Source organism: Lepidochelys olivacea (assembly GCF_965140295.1).
Source record: "Lepidochelys olivacea isolate rLepOli2 genome assembly, chromosome: 2".
Taxonomy (NCBI): domain Eukaryota; kingdom Metazoa; phylum Chordata; order Testudines; family Cheloniidae; genus Lepidochelys; species Lepidochelys olivacea.
The window spans coordinates 159,725,662-159,748,393 of NC_140412.1; the positions used below are offsets into that span (position 1 = coordinate 159,725,662).

At 43.5% G+C, this 22,732-nt stretch overlaps 1 protein-coding gene across 9 annotated transcripts in view; it reads right to left on the reverse strand.

Annotated features, from left to right (window-relative positions):
* The window catches only part of LOC311516291 (poly(rC)-binding protein 3-like), a 723,448-nt gene that overhangs the window by 244,371 nt on the left and 456,345 nt on the right, over positions 1 to 22,732 (reverse strand). For all 9 annotated transcript variants that reach the window (XM_084620199.1, XM_084620200.1, XM_084620207.1 and 6 more), the window contains one exon: positions 2,685 to 2,795. The gene's annotated coding sequence lies outside the window, so the exon portion shown is untranslated. The remainder of the gene's footprint in view (positions 1 to 2,684; positions 2,796 to 22,732) is intronic.

Below are 22,732 nucleotides of genomic sequence, written 5' to 3' on the forward strand. Positions count from 1 at the left end.
AATCGCAATTAATTGCACTGTTAAACAATAATAGCTATATAAATGATAACTAATAATATTCTTTAAATCTAATTTTCTTATCTCACTACATATGGAATTTTATATGTGTATTCTTATGAAGTCTCATTTTTTGGAAAGAAGTAGCTAAGCTTAATTAATTATAGCAGGTAAAACTTTTTGCTACTCTAGTAGCTCTATTATATGGCTTAAATTCAATTTATTTTATGCATCTTTATTCCAGAAATGTGCAGTGGCAAAATGTGATAATGTCCTACTATTTCACTGCTTATCAGCACAGTATGATCAAATAGGATTGCCAAAGCTGAAGAAGTATTAAGCCATGTACTGAGTTTCACAACACCCATAGCAGGCTCTGAAGAGGAACATATTACAACAAGAAGCAAATAACATATCTACTGTAGTTATATACAGCCACAAAGAGAGATACCTTAGCCTAAGGTGCACTGTAGTGATATGAAAATCTTCATTGCTATATAGGTGGAAGAGACCCTGGGGATGGATTTTTTTAAAAATATATTTCCTCAGTTGGGAAGCAAGGGAGAGTCGTCTGTGTTGTTTATAAATAATTTTGTCTCTTACAAATGTAGTTTCATATAAACCTAGCTCTTTAATGATGGGGGAACTTCAAAAAGTTCTGAAGTTCACCTCAGTTCAGATAAATCCTCAGCAAACGCGATGTTTGTTTGACGCCAAGCTTATTAAACATTCTGAGGATCCTCTCTCCCTCCTTCAATCCAACAAGATCCTTCTCCTTTCATCTTTATATGAGCCTATCTTTTCCCTTTAACACCTAACTCCCTCTCTAATCCTACATAGGTCTTCCCATCTCTCACATTCTTATTCCCAGCAAGTTACTGAGTCTCCCAACTTCCTCTCCCTAAATCCAGTAAAGCCTCCCAAATCGTTGACTCCCTTCCTCAACCTTCCTAAGGCCCCCTACATTTCTAAGAGAAAGCATCACAGGATGTGTCTCATTTGTGATGCTCTTTGCTGGACTTGGGGCCCCTTAAAAAGCTGGTCCTACAGACGGTTTGCTCTTCCCTTAGGATCAGAGTCAATGACCTGGTAAGGTCCTCCGCCTATTCTCTGGTTTACCTGTGACAGAGGCAGTGCTGTCCATAAAGGGGCTAAGTGGAGAAAGAGGTGGCAGAGTCCCAAAATCTTTGAGGGCTTGTCTACTTGGTTTTTGTACTGCTTTGCCTTTGGGGTCAGGAACCATCTTTTGTTGTGTGTTTGTACAGGACTGAGCACAATGGGGCCCTGGTCCATGATTAAAGCTCCTAGGTGCTACCACAATACAAACTATTATTACTGAAACTAGCTATAATAATATAAACACCTTTAGGCTGCTATAACTGCATTCACGCTAGGGGATTGCAGCAATTTACCTAGATTTTTTTCTCTGGATTTAGTTAGATTGATGAAAAAACTGAATGCAGACCAGCCTGAGGGCTAAGCAAGATAGTTGCATCAGGGCTGTTCAGGTGTGGAGGGAGCTGAAAACACGACACCACTTTTGTCACTAGCCAGTGAAGAGATAGTCAAGAGGGGCTCTGAATTGGACCATCAAATGATGCTCAGAACACTGTAGTTGGAGTTGAATGTCAGGTCTAATGCACTGCAGAAAGAGAGGTAACTCAGCAACACAAGGAATCCCAGAGAGCAAAGAGCCCCTTACCTAGGGGCTTAGTGAGGAATTATTGTTACTGTCTTTTCTATAATGAATTGATTCTTCTGTTTTCAAAACTTGTGAGTTTTAGGGACTTCTTTTGTGAACAGAGGGGCAGTTTAGTCTGCAGCACTCTGACCCAGGAAAGTACCTCTTTCTGGGGTCACTGTGGCTCAAGTCTGAACAAAATTTAGGATCCCATGGCCAAAAAAGTTCACCGTGAAGGATGCTCTATTGACCTACCTACACTATAGTTACAATTAATATATCACTGCATATGGATATGTCCAAGGTCATGGTTAAGGTCGCATTGATACTACAAATTGGAACCATTTTGTAACTGGATCTTGAGACAATCATATTATAACACAGTAGCCTGACTCAACTGTAGTGTAGACAAGCCTCAGTCTACTTGGGAGGCAGGAAATTTTGAATTCTTTTAAATCATTCATCACCAATCATTCTGTGGAGCTATTTTGGTCTCAGTGCCACAGTGAATTGCTCTCTTTTCTCTTGGCAGGTCAGCAAATAATGGATTTTTCAATTCACTAGCAATTTTGAGAAGTCGAAGAAAATTTGTTTTGAGTTGGACGAAAAAGAATTTTTTTGAAATTTTTGGTGGATAGAAAAGTTGAAAAACAATTGTTTTGGGCAAACACTTCATTTGAACCAAAGTGAAAAGTTCCATTTCAATTTTAAGCACTTTTCAATATTTTTGAATTTTTAAAAATAAAATTAAAGGAAATGTCACACTGAAAAAATCATTTCAATTTTTGTTTTCAAAGTTTTTTCCCTAAATGAACAATTCGGTGAAATCAACATGAATTCACAAAATGATTTAGTATTGCTGTCAGATCTGCATTTTTTGCTGAAACAAAGTTTTGGCTGAAAAATTTCACCCAGCTCCAATCATGGTGGCAGTCAGTGCCAGAAAAAAGAGAAGAGAAAAGTCAGGAATGGAGGGAGAGAAAGAAAAGTAAATAAGAGGACTTACTTGTAAGAAGACCCAGTGGTGTTTAACAAACTGCTGTCAGTCCTTCCTTGCAGTAACTACGTGTGCTCTCAGTTAAGGCAGAAATCTTTTAAAGCTGTAATTGACTATGTTCTGAAAAGAAGAAGAAGATACAAGGGCATAGCAATTATTTCAGCCTTCAAGTACTGCAATTAATTAAATGACACTACGTTAATTTGCTATCTGAGGTTAAGTAATGTCATGAAAGACTTTTCTATTACACTGTGGAATGTATATAATGTTTCCAGCCCTCATTCAGTGATAAACCACATGACACAAGGTGCCCACAACCCTCATCCCACCTGGGTGCCTCAAATGCAGTCCCAGAAGCACACAATACTGGCTAGGGTAGGGGTATGGCCAGAATACCTACGAGATATAATTGAGTGCATCCTCTTGAAAAGCTTCCACTGGTTGGGCTCCTATGGTGCCTCAGCAAGCTGTTCTACTCTGGTAGAGAGAACAAAGAGGTGGAGACTCCCAGCTTCCACTTGTGTTTGGTTTATAGGTGAGTTTTTTCTAGGATAGGTTAATTTTTAGTGCATCCTCTTGAAAAGCTTCCATTAGTTGGGCATATGCATTGTAACCTTGAAGCTATTTGCAAGAGATGGATTGGGGTTTTCCTGTAGTCCTTTGTCCATTTCCTTTAACTGGTTCATCAGGATGGCCGTGTACATCCCTCAGTGTTTCCTCCATGTTATTTCTTATATCAAATTTTTCCTCCTGCTTCTATGTAGTCCTGGCCACAGCAGGAGGGATAATGATACAACGAGTGGCATTGCTTTCACCTTCCTACAGCTGGGAGACTCAGAGGTGGCTCACTCTCAGATGTACCCAGATTAGGGGGTTTTAGAGGGACACATCTCACAGATGGTCCTGTCACTGCACCAAGTGGAACCTCAAATGTGTGCTCAGAGGGCTGGGTGGTCAGTGCAACTTACTCCCAACCCCTTGTCCCTCTGTCGGTGGGCAGGGGGGAGGGGTGCAGTAGCAGTGCCTGGTTCCAGATCCCAGGCTAGGAATGTTTTGGCCTTCCCACTGAGTCTGGGTCTTTGCCCTTAAGTGGGGAGTGGTAGAAGGACCCAGGCCTCTTCCCTTCCTCTCCACTGAGTCCCAGCCCAGGGGCCTCAGAGAAGTAATATTGGCATGTTCCTCCCCGTGGAGAGCCTAAATCTGCTGTCCTGGGCTACTTCCTACCTATCTGCTCCTTCAGTTTAGTGTGTGTAGGGGGTGGCCCCTATAGTCCAAACAGTCAATAGCTTCACAAACAAAGTCCAAATGAGCATGGCCATGAAAGACCTGCCGGTTTTCAAAGGCGTTGGTGTGGTTGGAGAAGGCACTGCCTGGGGCCCTTACCCTGGCTTCCTGAAGAAGGATTTTTCTCTCTCTGAGCCTGTCCACCACCCCTTGCCTGGGCCTCTAAGCTCCTTTTAACCTGCTGCATGACCAGCGACCCTGTAGGGGGCATGGCTACTTGGGCCCAGTATTGCCTTTTAACCCCTTAAGGCCCAGTGTGGGGTTTGTATACCCTATCACAGTGATATAGCCTCTAAAGAAGCAAGCCTCAGAGTGCGGTTGATGGAACCCACAAGCAGGCCATGCTGCCCAAACTGGCATCAGTTTTATGGAGGATCCCTGATAATGGTTATGGCCTCTTTGTCTTGAGAGGAAATGTGATTCACTGTGAAACGTGGCAACTGTCTATTTTCATCTTTGTTTAATGAAAGATGAACCCTTTTGATCTCCCTAAAACAATGTTTCTGTCTCTCCTTTTTGACATGCCAGCAGGAGAGAATGAATGATATAAAGAAGGAAAATGTTTTCCAAACACTCAAATCTGCCCAGAATGGCCAGGAAGAAACAATGAGACCTCATCTACACTACAAAGTTAGGTCAATGCAAGGCAGCTTACGTCGACCGAGTTGTGCATGTGTCTACACTTAAATTGGTCTCTCACCAACGTAAGCGCCCCGTTACGCCAACACAGTAACACCACCTCCTCAAGCAGCACAGAGCCATGCTCCATGTACTTAGGTCATTGCAATGTGAGTGTAGACACTGCATTACTTATGTCAAGCCTAACTGTCCTCCAGCAGCTGTCCCACAATGCCCCACACTGACCACTCTCGTCATCATCGTGAGCATCATTGCCCAAGGGTCACTGAGATGAGAAGTCCCTCCTCCCCTTTAAAGCCCCGCAAATTTTTGAAATTCCTTTTTCCTGATTGTCTGCCTTGGTGAGTAGAAGAGGCTGCTCAGGTACGGCTCTGAATCAGCTGTAGAAACGTCGACATCTACAAGCAGATTGATCAGGGGATGCAGAAGAAATACAACAGGAACCAGCAGCAGTGCCCCATGAAAGCCAAGAAGCTGCAGCAGGCGTTCCCGAAGGCCAGGGAGGCCAACAATCGATCCCAGGCCAAGCTGCAAACCTGCCTCTTTTACAAAGAAGTGCATGTCATATTCGGCGGAAACCCTCACCCCCCAACAGCACCAGGGCTCCCTGCTGCAAACAGTGAGAAGGAGGAGGTGGTGGACGTGGAAGAGGAGGAGTACAGGGGATAGCTGACTGGGAAGCCAGCTGCACAGTGAGCCAGGACCTCTTTCTGACACCATCACAGTCCAGCCAGTCCTGCCGGTCAAGCACAGGCAAGCTCGAAGCAGGGGAAGGAACCACAAGCAAGCGTGTAGATGCATTTCCAATTACAGGGATGGCACCCCCCCAAAATAGCAGGACACATCTTTTGATTTTTCATTAATTTTCTCGTGCTAGAAGAGACAAGGATGCAAACAACAAAGGCAACATTGTTATCTGCTTTTCCTTCCTCTCTAGAGTTAGGCTGGGGGAGGAGGGCATGTGGAATAGTTCATGGGCACTGGCATGTCCCTTGAATCCTCTTGAGACATCTCAACGGAACTTTCCTGGACGTGCTCTGCAACCCTCTGCCAAAGGTTTCTAGGGAGGGCTGCCTCATTTCATCCTCTGCAGGAGGACGCATTCCCATGCCATTCAGAGATAATTTCAGCAGGCATCATTGTAGTAAACAGGCGAGCAGCATATGAGGCTGGGTGACTTCGGGATGCCAGCAGCAGCTGTGTTCTTTCTGCCTTTGTTACCACGCTCAGGAGTGAGATATCAGCTAAAGTCACCATCACCTGTGGAAAACGGTGCCAGTATTCAGTGCCATTGCCTATGCTACTAGAGTCATGCAACGGAGCAACTCCTTTTTCATTTCCCCAACCCGCAGCAGGCTATACTCTGTCATGGCTGTTGCTGTGACTCATGCTGTGCACAAGCAATCCCAAGCAGAAGTGAGAAGGCAGTGCCAAAAACTTTAGGGGAATAATAGGAGTGAGTTCAGCATTGTAAGTTTTGCTTGCCATAGTGACTAGGCTGACAATGGTATCTCTGTGTATTTTATCTGTATCTGCTGCCATCTGTATCTTCAGGGTCTCCCCCTTCACGTGGAACACCTGAGTCAGATAAAGAGGAGAACGAAGAGGATTCGGGAGGACATGTTCAGTGAGATCCTACCAGCCAGTGCTGCATTGGACCATGTATAAGTAGGGGCATAGCGAGCAGATCGAGGGACGTGATCGTTCCCCTCTATTCGACATTGGTGAGGCCTCATCTGGAGTACTGTGTCCAGTTTTGGGCCCCACACTTCAAGAAGGATGTGGATAAATTGGAGAGAGTCCAGCGAAGGGCAACAAAAATGATTAGGGGACTGGAACACATGACTTATGAGGAGAGGCTGAGGGAGCTGGGATTGTTTAGCCTGCAGAAGAGAAGAATGAGGGGGGATTTGATAGCTGCTTTCAACTACCTGAAAGGGGGTTCCAAAGAGGATGGCTCTAGACTGTTCTCAATGGTAGCAGATGACAGAACGAGGAGTAATGGTCTCAAGTTGCAGTGGGGGAGGTTTAGATTGGATATTAGGAAAAACTTTTTCACTAAGAGGGTGGTGAAACACTGGAATGCGTTACCTAGGGAGGTGGTAGAATCTCCTTCCTTAGAGGTTTTTAAGGTCAGGCTTGACAAAGCCCTGGCTGGGATGATTTAACTGGGAATTGGTCCTGCTTTGAGCAGGGGGTTGGACTAGATGACCTTCTGGGGTCCCTTCCAACCCTGATATTCTATGATTCTATGATTCTATGTGCATAGGGCCTGGAGGATCAACATTGCAAACGGCCTTGAGAAGGAAACGTTGGAAAGGAGAAAGGACCAGGAGTTCAAGCAGATGCACAAGGACATAATGAGGCTTCTCAGGCAGCAAACACAGATGCTGAAGAGTCTGGTGGACCTGCAGGTTCAACAATCACATGCTCCCCTCCCTCTGCAGCCCATGAAGAATTCTATATCAGGACCCCCATATAACTCCACCTCCAACATCCCACATGGCAACAGAGGTCGCTGTACGACCCCTGCCACTCCACCCTAGGGGACATTAAAGACAACCACAGCTTCACATTCACTGACCTCATAAGCCACGGTTGGCATATGTGTAGTTGAAATGGACATGGATGTTCTTCCCCCTTCAAAAGTTCTGTTCTTGTAATTTATTAAGTTTTTAATGTATTTGTTTTAAAATTGCACAGGTAGTTTTTTTGGAATGGGTTTTGTTACAGAATAAAATTCTATTATTTGGAACTTAGCTCATCTTTACTACACATGCTGCCAAGTGTTCAGCAGTTCTGAAAGCAACTGATTCTTGGGTTCCACAGCACCACACAGCTCACTGGATCATTCACAAACAAAATTAAGAGGTGCCTTGACAGTGCTGTAGTTCTACACGTACAGCAATCACCACAGGATTCCTTCCAGGCCACAAAAGAGCAGGGCCAGGTAGAGCACACAACACAATACTCTGGCTCACTGTTAAAATGGTCTTTCAAAGCCTCCCTGAGCAGTATGGCTCTGGGTCAAGCTCTTCTAATAGCCTTTGTATCAGGCTGTTTAAATTCAGCTGCTCTATCTCTGCCTCAGTGGAAACTTTCTCCCCTTTGCTTCACATATATTATGCAGGATGCAGCAAGCAGCTATAACCATTGGGATATTTTTCTCACTGAGGTCCAATCTTGTGAGTAAACAACACCAACATCCCCTCAAATGACCAAAAGCACATTCAATTGTCATTCTGCACCTGGTGAGCTGGTAACTGAATTGTTTCTTGGTGATGTTGTGGAGACTTGTGTACAGCTTCATGAGCCAGGGGAGCAAGGGATAGGCCAAGTCTCCTTGGATCACTATTGGCATTTCATCATTTCCACTGGTCAGGAAAAAAAATCCCTGCTTGTAGCTTTCTGAACAGTCCCGCATTCTTAAAGATGCAAACATCATGTACCTTCCCCAACCAACCCACACTGATGTCAGTGAAGCATCCCCAGTGCTCCACCACTTACATAACCATAGAAACATAGCTCTTTCTGCTGATACACGCAGTAGCAAAGTGATCTGGTGCCAAAATAGGGATATGCGTGCCATCTATCACTCCACTGAAATTCGGGAACCCCACTGCAGCAAATGCATTCACTATGTCCTGTAGGTTGTCAAGAGTCTCAGTACTATATAGCTGGAGGCGATTAAATGCCCTGCACATTTGCATGGCAATAGTCCCTGCAGAGGATTTCCTGACTCCAGAATGATTCCCAACTAACTGGTAGCAATCTGGCATTGCAAGTTGTCATAAATATAAAGGGAAGGGTAACCACCTTTCTGTATACAGTGCTATAAAATCCCTCCTAGCCAGAAGCAAAACCCTTTCACCTGTAAAGTGTTAAGAAGCTAAGATAACCTCACTGGCACCTGACCAAAATGACCAATGAGAAGACAAGATACTTTCAAATCTGGAGGGGGGGAAAAAAGGGTTCGTCTGTCTGTGTGATGCTTTTGCCAGGAACAGATCAGGAATGCAACCTTACAACTGTTAGTTAGTAAGTATTCTAGCTAGAAATGCGTTAGATTTCCTTTTGTTTAATTGCTGGCAAAATAAACTGTGTTGGATGGAATGTATATTCCTGTTTTTGTGTCTTTTTGTAACTTAGAGAATCCCTCTAGGCAAAACATTATATTTTGAATCTGATTTCCCTGTAAGGTATTTACCATCCTGATTTTACAGAGGTGATTCTTTTACCTTTTCTTTAATTAAAATTCTTCTTTTAAGAACCTGATTGATTTTTCATTGTTCTTAAGATCAAAGGGTTTGGCTCCGTGTTCACCTGTACAAATTGGTAAGGATTTTTATCAAGCCTTTCCCAGGAAAGGGGGTGTAGGGCGTGGGGGGATATTTTGGGGGAAGAAGTCTCCAAGTGGGCTCTTTCCCTGTTCTTTGTTAACACACTTGGTGGTGGCAGCATACGGTTCAAGGCCAAGGCAAAGTTTGTACCTTGGGGAAGTTTTTAACGTAAGCTGGTAAGAATAAGCGTAGGGGGTCTTTCATGCAGGTCCTCACATCTGTACCCTAAAGTTCAGAGTGGGGAAGGAACCTTGACACAAGTTTCCACAGCATGATTGCAACTCGCTTCTCCATGGTCAGTGCAGAGCTCATTCTGGAGGCTCTGCACTGCAGGGTGGGGCGAGGTGCACAGATGCAGGAATGTGGTCTTGCACATCCAGAAGTTCTGTAGCCACTTATGTCATGGCCGCATTATGATGCCATCCCACCAGTCAGTGCTTGTTTCTCAGGCCCAGAAGTGGCGCTCCACCATCTGCAGCTACTCCCTGAATGCCACCAAAAACCTTGAATTAGTTCTTGCTGTGTCCCCCAGCAATCTGTCCTCCAATAAATCATCACACTCCCGAGTCATCTGGTTCTTCTTATGGCTCTGCAAATACTCCAGGATTGTGAGCTCTGTGTTTGTAACGCTCATGACAGCAGTGCAGGGCTGTGCAGGCTCCATGCTTCTGTCAGAGATGGCGGACAGTGAGGAGGGCTGCGTGGGTTTGTGGGATTTTGAAAAAAAGCATGAAAGTTATGCGACGCAGATAACACTATGGGATGGAGACAGTTGCAAACAGAGAAGTTGACCCCATGCTTCCAGTCACCCCTGCATGATTCATTTTGGCCCCATCATGCATTGCCAAAACTTCCCAAAAGATAGTGCAATGAATGGTGGTGAGTTGCACAGTGGGATACCTACCCATGGTGAACCACACTTCTGCATTGATACAAGCACTCCTGGTGAGTGCACACACTGCTGACACAAGGAGACAAGTATGCATGTACAGAGGTGCTGTACTAACGGCGGCAGCTGTGTGCCACTGTAACTTGAATGACATAAGTTTGTAGTGTAGATGTAGCCTAAGAAATACAACTACTTTCCAGAAAAAGCTGAGACAACAGCTATAAGATAGAATCCATGGTTACTATTGCTTCAAGAAACCTGAGCTCCAAGTACCGTAGCCACAGGTTTAAAAACATTGTAAATTGTTCATAATATAATGAACAGGTAGTTACAGTGAACTCACTAGAACATACCATTAAACTGGAACTGATGTGGCTTCATTAATATGCCTTTGATTGTGGTACAGGGCTCTGATTTACCTGTAAAATAATTTCCCACAATAACCACATTTAAGGATAAGATATGGGGAAGTGCTGGGGGGCCTTGCGGGGGCTATAGCTACCCCAAAATTTGCCTGAGCCCCCCAGTAGCCACCCGTTCTAGTGCAAAGTTCAGAGCTGGGTGCCTGGAGGGTAGGAGAATGTGCCCCAGAGCCCCTGCCACAGCTCCTTCCCTGCGCTCCCCTACCAGCGCTGCTTAGCACGAGCTCTAGCTGTGGCTCCTCTGCTTCCTGGGACCCGCCCTGGGGGGCGCGTAAGGCCATCCTAGGGCCTGAAGTAGGAGTGGTGCTGGCAGCTCACCAGTGCCTTTTCCTTGTGGGGGCACCAGCAGATGCGGCCCCACAAGGCACCAGCACAGGGTTAAAGTGGCGCCAAATTGCTTGCTGACACTGAACAGTATGGCAGAAGGCTGCGGGGCAGTTGGGGAGGATTGAAGGGAGGAAGCCTTCAGCTCCCACACCGCCCATCTGAGGACAGCCACCCTCTGGGCAATGCAACTCATGACGCTGCAAGCATGGCCCTTCTGGCTTGGGGTGGTGCTGCTGGGCCTGCAGGTAGCGTCCTGCCAACAAGGTAAAGGGAGACTGGGGAGATGTGCGCTGGGTGCAGAGGATGCCTTCCAGGAGTGGAGTGAGGTGGTGGGGGGGGTGGGCTTTGGAGGAGCCTTGGAGCAGTTCCTGAAACAGAGACTCCAAAGGCATGGACACACTGGAACCAGCTAAAAACAAGGGAGGGGGCAAACCCACCCTAAAGCCTCTCAGCCCTGTGCCACTCAGGTGGGAACCCCACCCTGTTGCTTCCCTAGTTCTCTCAAGTCCCTTCTTGTACCATTAGCTGTTTTCCCCTCCTTCTACTTAATACTTTGTCCCGAAGTTTTAAATCCCTCCCCCCATGACTTCTGCCAGTTCTCTCCCTGAAAGCCAGGTGTTGCCGGGAACAACCAGCTTCTACTTTGTTCAGCAGGTTCAGGGGTGGCAAGTACTTGCTCCTGTTCATCATTGCGGATGGGGTGCTATGTCTCCAATGCTGGGAAAAGAATTGCTCTGCTAGAACCAGGTGGACTTGTGCCTACGGGGAGAGGATGTTTCTCCTTATCCACTTCAGTGGCTTCAGATATTGGAGTCACAAGTGGGCTTTGGTGAAATTAATGTAGTATATTTAGCAGAGTGTACCTTTGTCTTCTCCTTCATATGACACAATCCAGCCAGAAGCACCAAAGTTAGTTTCCCCAAATTATTTTAGTTCCATGCATTGTTCTAAACTGGTGACTATTTATGAGGAATAGCCAAATGTTCCTTTTATTTAAAGGGTATTATTAAATAACTTAAATGGGAGAGACATTAGCCTTCTTTCATCATGGCAGCATAACTGGCTATTGCAATAAAGCTGACCAGGATTATTGGGGGAAAACTGCTATTTAACTCAAGTAGATTTTCAGATGAAAACCATGCCTAATTGACCATTAGCCATAGTTCATTCAACCACATATATACATTAAGAGGTTGATCCAATGCCAATTGATTTCAATATAAAACCTCCTATTAACTTCAGCAGACCCTTGGTAAAAATACTTGGGAAATCCACATAAAGAATTGATAGAATAGTATGTTATATGCTGAACCATTACACTGTATTATGTAAACACATGTTTACACATTTTTAAAAGCGTGTCTTATGTAAATATTTAAGAACTTTAAATACTCAGGTTGTTAACCTGATAGGGTGCAAGAGTTTGAACATCTGTAACAATTTAATTCATAATTAGAACTAGTGTAATAGCTATTTTTATGTATCTCACTTCTCATATTTTGAAAGAGTGAGTTTATGGAAATACGTATTATTTCAGCTCCATTGCATAGCAGTGCTGCTATAGTTAAAGGCTCTGTAACTGTTCTATTTTATATATAACAGCCATTAAGATCTTATCTTTTAGGCATATATATTTGATCCAGGCTGCATTTTTGGATTAAAGAATCTTAGTCAAAATGATATTTTTGGTACAGTTTCTCAAAAGAAAAAAAGACCATCTGTTTTTGGAGTTTTGTAAATGTAAAAAGATAAATTAAGTCCTTTATGTACTCATGTAAAAAGCAAGTTTTTTTTTTTTTTTAAAAAACAAAGAGCCTGATTCTCATTTACACTAAGTCATTTTTACACAAACAGCATAAAGAGGCCTTGACTTGGGAGTAAATGATGTTCATGCCCACTGTACGGACCCACTTTACAGTCAGAGCAGTATAAAAAGGCCCTTAATGTAAGTGAGACTCAGTCCCTAAATGTTTTCATGTCATTTGACCACTATGTTGACTGGTACATAGGAGTAATTAGTATTTAAAACAGTGTCTTAGTATCAGTTTCTGCCCTTGGATCCTGATGTGCTCCTCCCTTTGAGTTAAATGGGTCCAACAAGAATACATCCATGGTCACACTTTTACCCTTAATAATAGGCCTTTATACACTGATAGTTATTTGCCAAATCCTGCCCCTTAGATAGATGTAAATTGATTAATTATCAATGCCTCAGGTACTTGAGTGACTATTGGTCTGTCCAGTATGGGCACTGAGATTCCAAATGGACCAGATCACGGGTAGCTCCCAGAACTGAGAAGCCCTCACTTGTGGAACTCATTCCCTGAACCTCCACTTGAGTCCCTCAGGGGCTGTCTCCAGGAGTTAGCACAACACCTTTCTATTTGGGTCAGCTCAACATTGACTATCTTTTTCAAATAACTCTTTATTTGGTTTATTTTTACTTTTAAAAAAATCAGAGTGGCTATTACCTGGCCCAATTTGTGCCAGTTTTATTAGTTTACAGTTTAATGACATAGGACTCGTGTTATAAGACTCAGTCCTCCAAGATGCTGAGCTCTCTGACCCTGATCCATTAAAACACTTAAGTATGTGCTTATTTTTAAGCTTTAAGCATATCTTTAAGTGCATGTATAGTCAATGGGACTACTTGTTCTTAAAGTTAAGCCCAGTTTTAGTTTCTTTCCTGGATCAGTGACAGAATACTCAGCACCTTAAAAATGTTTTGAATGTTCAGATTATATGTATTTAATTGGGTTAGGATTTGACTGGAATGGAAATAGGGGCTTGATGGGCTAGGGAAAAATGTATACTTAGTTTCCGTTGGTTGTTGTTTATTTTGCTTTAAACAGTAGTGTGTGGGTGTGGTTTTTTCCTTTTCTTTGCGTGTGCTAATTTTAAACTATAATACAGTACCTTCTCCGATTTAAAGTAATGAGCTATTAGTATTATTTAACCAGTATTTTTCCCCAGAAGTTTGCATTTGTTTATTGTTGTTAGTATTATTAGTTTATGTATGTATTGGCTTAGTTTTTTTCTATTAATTTTCTGTGAATAAATGTTGCACCATTGAGCCGCCATAGATGAAGTTTAAAACTGATCTGTCTGTATATATTTTTATTCTCCTTTTGAGGATAACATCAAAAAAACACATTTATTAAAAAAAAATAAGTATAGCACAGCCCCTCCAATTTTTTGTCTAGCCCATCTCATTCTCCCACTGGGAAGAGGCTAGTGCCACCCCGTATGAGAGGATAGTATTTAAAGGTCAGAAGTAGCGGTTCACTTGTAGCATTATAGTTTTTCGACCAGCACTTTCTTTAGAGACGCCTATTTAAGTACTTTCATAACTAGGTTTTAACAATTCTCATGCTGAAATTTGTCACCAGAGATCTTACCCAGAAGCAATCTGAATAGACAAGACAGACACAGGGTGGGGGAAAGGAGTAGAACTACCCAAGAAGATGATAACTTTTTCTCTGATCAAACCCTAAATGAATATGAAGATAAAAGTCTTAAAGAGATAAAGATAAGAACTTTAGGCAGGTCACTGATTATACTGACATGCAGAATATGTGACCAGACTGTTTGCCAAGAGCTGGTGCCTAATCTGCCCAGAACTAGGCAGAACTTTTTATTATATTATTAAAGCACTTTATTGAATGTAGCCCTTAATCTCACAAGAAGCATCAGCTGTCAGATAGGAGCAGCTGACTGAGTGCTGGAACTATCCAGCTCTTAACCTGATCCCTGTCACACTCAAGTAAAGAAAATTTGCAAAACTGGGTCAAATGAATAAGACACTGCTGCAGACTTTAAGCAGGCATGCTTACTCACCTCTTATTGAAACGTTCAACTAAAAGTGACGTTTTCACATACTCTGCTGTGTATATACCTGGAAAGCAGTCTACATCTCATCTCCATAATTAGACTTAATAAATGTTGAGATGAATGTTGTTGAGTACACATTAAAGTACTTCTCTCTTCTGTTTGGAAATATCCACAGAATGACAGTGTGCTGTGATTTTCAAAGGGAGTTCACACTGAGTTGACTCTGGGTGCCAAACCCCCTCAGGTCCATTGTCTACATGAAAAATTGCACTGGTTTAAGTTAAATTAGTATCTAAACCAATTTAGTTAAACTGATATAAACCCCTGTGCAGACAGTCTTATATTAGTTTCAGAATGGCTTATTCTGATTGAACATAAACCTACTCTTAAAGGCTTGTCTACATGGGGAATTGACTGGAATAGCTAATGAACTTTAAACCACACCATACCTTATTCCGGAATAATTCCCCAACGTAGATGAGCCCTAAACAATGTAAATCTAAATTGAAATAAGCCTGGTTTAAGCAGGAAACCAGAGCGTCCACTCAGCCTTTTGTACTGGTTTAACTAAGGCTATGTCTACATTAGAAATGCTACAGTGCCACACCACTGGCTCTGCACCGTGCTGCACTGCTGTAGCGTAGACACTTGATACAGAAATGGAAGAGGTTCCTCTATTGCTGTGGTAAATCCATCTCTCTGAGGTAGCTCAGGGAAGAATTCTTCTGTTGACCTAGCAGTGTCCACACAGGGGCTTAGGTCAACTTAATTACATCGTACAGGGCATGACATTTTTCACTGCCCTAAGTAATGTAGTTGGCCAACCTAACTCTGTTGACCAGCTCTAAATTAGTTTCAAATCACACCTGTAGTTAAACCAGGGCAACTTTCTCATGCAGGCCAGGTCTACTCTACAAAGTTTTGCTGGCAAAGCTATGTCAGAAAAAATCCACATCCTTTACTGAAACAGCTGTGCCCTCAAGCCCCTCCCCCCCAGGCCTTTTGACGGTATAGTTTAGAACTTTGTAAGTGGTCTGAAAACCAAATAGTTATTCAATTCAGATTGCTTTAAAATTTGGTGTGCCTTATGGGGATGTGGGGTAGCATTAGTGAACCAAATTTGGAGTCTTTTGACAGAGGGATTCCTGAGTTACCACCCACCCCAAAACCAGTTTCTTTTTGCTGCCTTGTACTGTTAAAATGAGAGATGTAATCAAAGTCTTCGGGGGGGAAAATTAGATATATGAATGCTTGCTGGGAGGCAAAGGGCATTGGGGTGGAGGAATGGGGGAAGAGGGAAAGGGGTGTGGGGAAAATGGGGATGGATGGTAGGGGAGGGAAGAGAAGTTGGGGCTCAGGTGAGGGAGGAATGGCACCCCCCCCAGCTCTGCCAGTGCACCCAACCACCCAGTACCCCATAGCCCTGCCAGTGTACCCAACCTTCCTGTGCCCCCAGCTCTGCCAATGCACCCCACCCATGCACAAACCCTGCACACTTTGGAAGTGAATTAAACTAAATTGAAGTAAGGCTACTTTAGTTCTGAATAACAGCATCCATACAGGGGTTCAATGCAGTTTAACTTACGGTGTGAAGTTTCCAACGACACACAGTGTGGAGTTTGAAACTAACAGTGCAGCTACCTTGACAGCTGAGGGGAAAGAAATACGTGCACTGTCAGGGTTTCCAGCATAAGGGTTCTGGGTGATTTCGGTATCATGAGGTTGCAGAAGTTTGTGGGAGAACAAGGAGTACAGGGGGATGTGAACTGGGCCTTATTCATGGTGTGCACCTCACACAATGTATAAGAGCAGATTTGGACCACACCAGAGATGTGTGTCCAGGAGCTGAGATAGTTTTCTTTGATTTAATTGAGTCTCTGAATAATCACTAAAGCGACAATATGAAAGCTATTATGTGTTAGACTAACATTAATCAGGAGATTAGAAGGTTCATGGCTTATGAGGATACTGAGCTAGATGGACTGTTGGTCTGACTCAGTGCGTCCATTCTTATGTCCTTATGAGGTTCCAGATCCTGAAATACACCACATGCTTACTAACTTCCCACAAAGAATACCACACGTGTACAATTTAAGAACCCCTTCACAGCCTTTTACAACTCATTTCCACTTCCACACAGGATAACATCTCAACCTCCATATTCACTTAAGCACCATTAAAGCATTAGAATCCTCTCATACCCCACCTCACTGCTCACGTCTTTTGTAAAAAACGTCCTCTTCCTGCTACTCACCTATGCAATTCTACATAGAAACGATTTATCCTGAAAGTACACATGTGCCTCTTCCCTTTCCTCACACACAAGATGGTGGAGGAGAAAAGATCTCCTCATATTGCAGTCACAGCTCTGTCACACACCTCAGCGTAATCCACAGAGCTCACAAACAGACCCCTACCAAGCACAGCTACCTGCTGCCTCCACCATTCAGTGCAGCTAGACCAGACTCCAGGCAGACACACTTTACCTGGAGTGCATGCAGATAATGCTTAGATGATTCTCATCACCCAGCTCGCAACTGACAATATCCTTTGTAATAACCCCCCTGGGCCCTGCTAATTGTACAGCATTCACAACTCTGCATTGAAATGATGCATACCGGAACTGGACAGTACACATGCAGCTCTTCCCTTTGCTCACAGATGCTAGTGTGTGCAAAAGATAGATCTCCTCATATCATAATCACAGCTGTCACAGACCTCAAAGTAATCCACACATCCTCATGATCACAAACACACCTTGACCAAGCAATCCTAACCACTGCATCCCCCAATTAGTGGAGGAACATGGAACACCTAACACACTCACTGCACCTGGATCGTATGCAAATAATGCTCATTGGCTACTGCCAGCTCCAGGGGAACAGAGGGAAGGTGGCGTCGGCAACCTTTTTTCTTTTTCCCCTTTAATAGTGTCAGGTGGAATCCCATGGGTGAGAGTGAACAGATGGTAAAAGGAGGCGGAGAGCTTGTACATTTCAGCAACTGAGGGGTTGGCAGAGTAAAGATATGTGTATTAATGGGGCATATTGGGGTACTGCTGAAAGAGGGCGAAGTTAAGGTTGCCCAGGGAACCTTAACTGTGCATTTCCTGGTTTTCAGAGATCTGAGTTTGGCTGAACTCAGCATTCTAAAGGGGATTGACGTACCACCACCAAACCTCGACTCTGCAGTCATGTAGGGTTTCTTTTTGTCACTGAGTATATGTAAAGAATAATACCTGGTTAAGCATGGCTCAGAGGTGGCCAGAATATCTTCCCATTTGGTCTGGCAGATATGGGAATAATAACGCTGTGAATGGTTGTCTCAGGAGTGTGCTCCAGAGCGGTCAACCCCCTCTGCATGTAGTAGCCACTGACTAGTAAATGTAAGGAAGGAGGAGGCTCTGGACGACCGTGTCTAACAAACATGGTACCACCGTTTGAAAAATATTAAAAAGAAAAGGAGTACTTGTGGCACCTTAGAGACTAACCAATTTATTAGAGCATAAGCTTTCGTGAGCTACAGCTCACTTCCTCAGATGCATATCGTGGAAACTGCAGCAGGCTTTATATATACACAGAGAATATGAAACAATACCTCCTCCCACCCCACTGTCCTGCTGGTAATAGCTTATCTAAAGTGATCATCAGGTGGGCCATTTCCAGCACAAATCCAGGTTTTCTCACCCTCCACCCCCCCACACAAATTCACTCTCCTGCTGGTGATAGCCCATCCAAAGTGACAACTCTTTACACAATGTGCATGACAATCAAGTTGGGCTATTTCCTGCACAAATCCAGGTTTTCTCACATCCCCCCCAAACCCATACACACACACACTCACTCTCCTGCTGGTAATAGCTCATCCAAACTGACCACTCTTCAAGTTTAAATCCAAGTTAAACCAGAACATCTGGGGGAGGGGGTAGGAAAAAACAAGAGGAAACAGGCTACCTTGCATAATGACTTAGCCACTCCCAGTCTCTATTTAAGCCTAAATTAATAGTATCCAATTTGCAAATGAATTCCAATTCAGCAGTTTCTCGCTGGAGTCTGGATTTGAAGTTTTTTTGTTTTAAGATAGCGACCTTCATGTCTGTGATTGCGTGACCAGAGAGATTGAAGTGTTCTCCGACTGGTTTATGAATGTTATAATTCTTGACATCTGATTTGTGTCCATTTATTCTTTTACGTAGAGACTGTCCAGTTTGACCAATGTATATGGCAGAGGGGCATTGCTGGCACATGATGGCATATATCACATTGGTGGATGTGCAGGTGAACGAGCCTCTGATAGTGTGGCTGATGTTATTAGGCCCTGTGATGGTGTCCCCTGAATAGATATGTGGGCACAATTGGCAACGGGCTTTGTTGCAAGGATAAGTTCCTGGGTTAGTGGTTCTGTTGTGTGGTATGTGGCTGTTGGTGAGTATTTGCTTCAGGTTGCGGGGCTGTCTGTAGGCAAGGACTGGCCTGTCTCCCAAGATTTGTGAGAGTGTTGGGTCATCCTTTAGGATAGGTTGTAGATCCTTAATAATGCGTTGGAGGGGTTTTAGTTGGGGGCTGAAGGTGACGGCTAGTGGCGTTCTGTTATTTTCTTTGTTAGGCCTGTCCTGTAGTAGGTAACTTCTGGGAACTCTTCTGGCTCTATCAATCTGTTTCTTTACTTCTGCAGGTGGGAATTGTAGTTGTAAGAAAGCTTGACAGAGATCTTGTAGGTGTTTGTCTCTGTCTGAGGGGTTGGAGCAAATGCGGTTGTATCGCAGAGCTTGGCTGTAGACGATGGATCGTGTGGTGTGGTCAGGGTGAAAGCTGGAGGCATGCAGGTAGGAATAGCGGTCAGTAGGTTTCCGGTATAGGGTGGTGTTTATGTGACCATTGTTTATTAGCACTGTAGTGTCCAGGAAGTGGATCTCTTGTGTGGACTGGACCAGGCTGAGGTTGGTGGTGGGATGGAAATTGTTGAAATCATGGTGGAATTCCTCAAGGGCTTCTTTTCCATGGGTCCAGATGATGAAGATGTCATCAATATAGCGCAAGTAGAGTAGGGGCTTTAGGGGACGAGAGCTGAGGAAGCGTTGTTCTAAATCAGCCATAAAAATGTTGGCATACTGTGGGGCCATGCGGGTACCCATAGCAGTGCTGCTGATCTGAAGGTATACATTGTCCCCAAATGTGAAGTAGTTATGGGTAAGGACAAAGTCACAAAGTTCAGCTACCAGGTTAGCCGTGACATTATCGGGGATAGTGTTCTTGACGGCTTGTAGTCCATCTTTGTGTGGAATGTTGGTGTAGAGGGCTTCTACATCCATAGTGGCTAGGATGGTGTTATCAGGAAGATCACCGATGGATTGAAGTTTCCTCAGGAAGTCAGTGGTGTCTCGAAGGTAGCTGGGAGTGCTGGTAGCGTAGGGCCTGAGGAGGGAGTCTACATAGCCAGACAATCCTGCTGTCAGGGTGCCAATGCCTGAGATGATGGGGCGCCCAGGATTTCCAGGTTTATGGATCTTGGGTAGTAGATAGAATATCCCAGGTCGGGGTTCCAGGGGTGTGTCTGTGCGGATTTGATCTTGTGCTTTTTCAGGAAGTTTCTTGAGCAAATGCTGTAGTTGCTTTTGGTAACTCTCAGTGGGATCAGAGGGTAATGGCTTGTAGAAACTCGTGTTGGAGAGCTGCCGAGCAGCCTCTTGTTCATATTCCGACCTATTCATGATGACAACAGCACCTCCTTTATCAGCCTTTTTGATTATGATGTCAGAGTTGTTTCTGAGGCTGTGGATGGCATTGCGTTCCGCACGGCTGAGGTTATGGGGCAAGTGATGCTGCTTTTCCACAATTTCAGCCCGTGCACGTCGGCGGAAGCACTCTATGTAGAAGCAAATACTCACCAACAACCACATACCACACAACAGAACCACTAACCCAGGAACTTATCCTTGCAACAAAGCCCGTTGCCAATTGTGCCCACATATCTATTCAGGGGACACCATCACAGGGCCTAATAACATCAGCCACACTATCAGAGGCTCGTTCACCTGCACATCCACCAATGTGATATATGCCATCATGTGCCAGCAATGCCCCTCTGCCATATACATTGGTCAAACTGGACAGTCTCTTCGTAAAAGAATAAATGGACACAAATCAGATGTCAAGAATTATAACATTCATAAACCAGTCGGAGAACACTTCAATCTCTCTGGTCACGCAATCACAGACATGAAGGTCGCTATCTTAAAACAAAAAAACTTCAAATCCAGACTCCAGCGAGAAACTGCTGAATTGGAATTCATTTGCAAATTGGATACTATTAATTTAGGCTTAAATAGAGACTGGGAGTGGCTAAGTCATTATGCAAGGTAGCCTGTTTCCTCTTGTTTTTTCCTACCCCCTCCCCCAGATGTTCTGGTTTAACTTGGATTTAAACTTGAAGAGTGGTCAGTTTGGATGAGCTATTACCAGCAGGAGAGTGAGTGTGTGTGTGTATGGGTTTGGGGGGGATGTGAGAAAACCTGGATTTGTGCAGGAAATAGCCCAACTTGATTGTCATGCACATTGTGTAAAGAGTTGTCACTTTGGATGGGCTATCACCAGCAGGAGAGTGAATTTGTGTGTGGGGGGGTGGAGGGTGAGAAAACCTGGATTTGTGCTGGAAATGGCCCACCTGATGATCACTTTAGATAAGCTATTACCAGCAGGACAGTGGGGTGGGAGGAGGTATTGTTTCATATTCTCTGTGTATATATAAAGCCTGCTGCAGTTTCCACGATATGCATCTGAGGAAGTGAGCTGTAGCTCACGAAAGCTTATGCTCTAATAAATTGGTTAGTCTCTAAGGTGCCACAAGTACTCCTTTTCTTTTTGCGAATACAGACTAACACGGCTGTTACTCTGAAACCTGAAAAATATTAGTACATTTGCTAAACTGCATATCTAAATAAAAATATTTAGCCCACCTAGAGGATCTCAGATACTTTTGTCCATAAATCTCAAAGTGCATTATAAAGATGAGTAAGCACTACTATCCCAATTTTATAGATGGGAGCAGAGGCACGGAGAAGTTAAGTCATTTGCCCAAGGTCTTGCTGCAAATGAGTGGCAGAGATGGGAATATAATTCGGATCCTCTGATGCCCTATCTACCGGGCCACACTGCCCCTAAAATAAATCAAGGTTAGTCAAACAAGCAGCTATTGTCTTCTACAGATCTTCAACATTTGTGTTCTGTGTACCAATTCTTACTACATCAGTTATACTAGTGACTACACGAAGCTTACAAGAAAGTCCCCCTGTGGCTTGCTGTGAGTTAATGCTTATATCACGAGCATGAGCTTCGTTAAAGAATAACAATCATAGCAGCAATAAAACCAGATAACACTCCTCACTAAAGAAAAGTCAAAGAAGCATTTTAAGGAGCTAACAATTTTCATGAAGAACTAACCACGTTGGAGATTTGTGTTTAGTGGAAGAAAATAAAATTAACATAGTATTATATTAATATTCAATTATTTTAATTGCAGTACAACAGTGATTAAATAGACAACACATTCTCTGAATCTGTGAGTTCAATTCTGCTTCACATGCTCATAAAGTCAATGGAGTCACAGAGAAAAATCTTATTTATAGACTTCAGTGGAACTACTTGCATGAATAAGATAAGCAGGATTTCACTTAATATGGTCAGTTTAAGATCCCTGCTGCTTATTATATATTAATAGTTATACTATTAAATTATTCTATAATACTTAAGTTTCATCTAGTTAAGTATCAGAATTCATCTCTGCCTACATCAGGTATTTCGAACTAAATGGTATGAATAAACCCACCTTTTCAACTGACAGTTTATTTAAACACACAAAAAATATGAGAATACATTTCTTACTCTGTTTCTTCACTCCAGATGTAAGGATGACTGGCAATATTTTATTCAGTTCAAACAGTGTGCTCCCATCGTTTGCCAACAAGATGGTAATGCAAACCAATAATTTTGATCAATGTGCAGCTTATATAAACAACAAATAATGTACTGCAATCACTGAGAATATCTGTAGGGGTGCAGTTTATAGCAGCAGGCCATTTGTTAGCTCTGTGACCTAGATTTCAGTTTCTCTATATTTAGTTAGTTATTTTACACATCTGACTTCCCAGAATGCTCCAGTCTTGCCTACCATAGTATGCAGAGTAGCTTCAACACTGCATAGAAGTAAAGCAATGTTTTCTTAAGTAACTGAAGCCGGAAAGTTCATTTTACACAACCCTTCCTGGATCTCCAGGGTGAACCAAAGAAGGATACCCACATCCCTTTAGTGGTGCAATATGCTCCCACT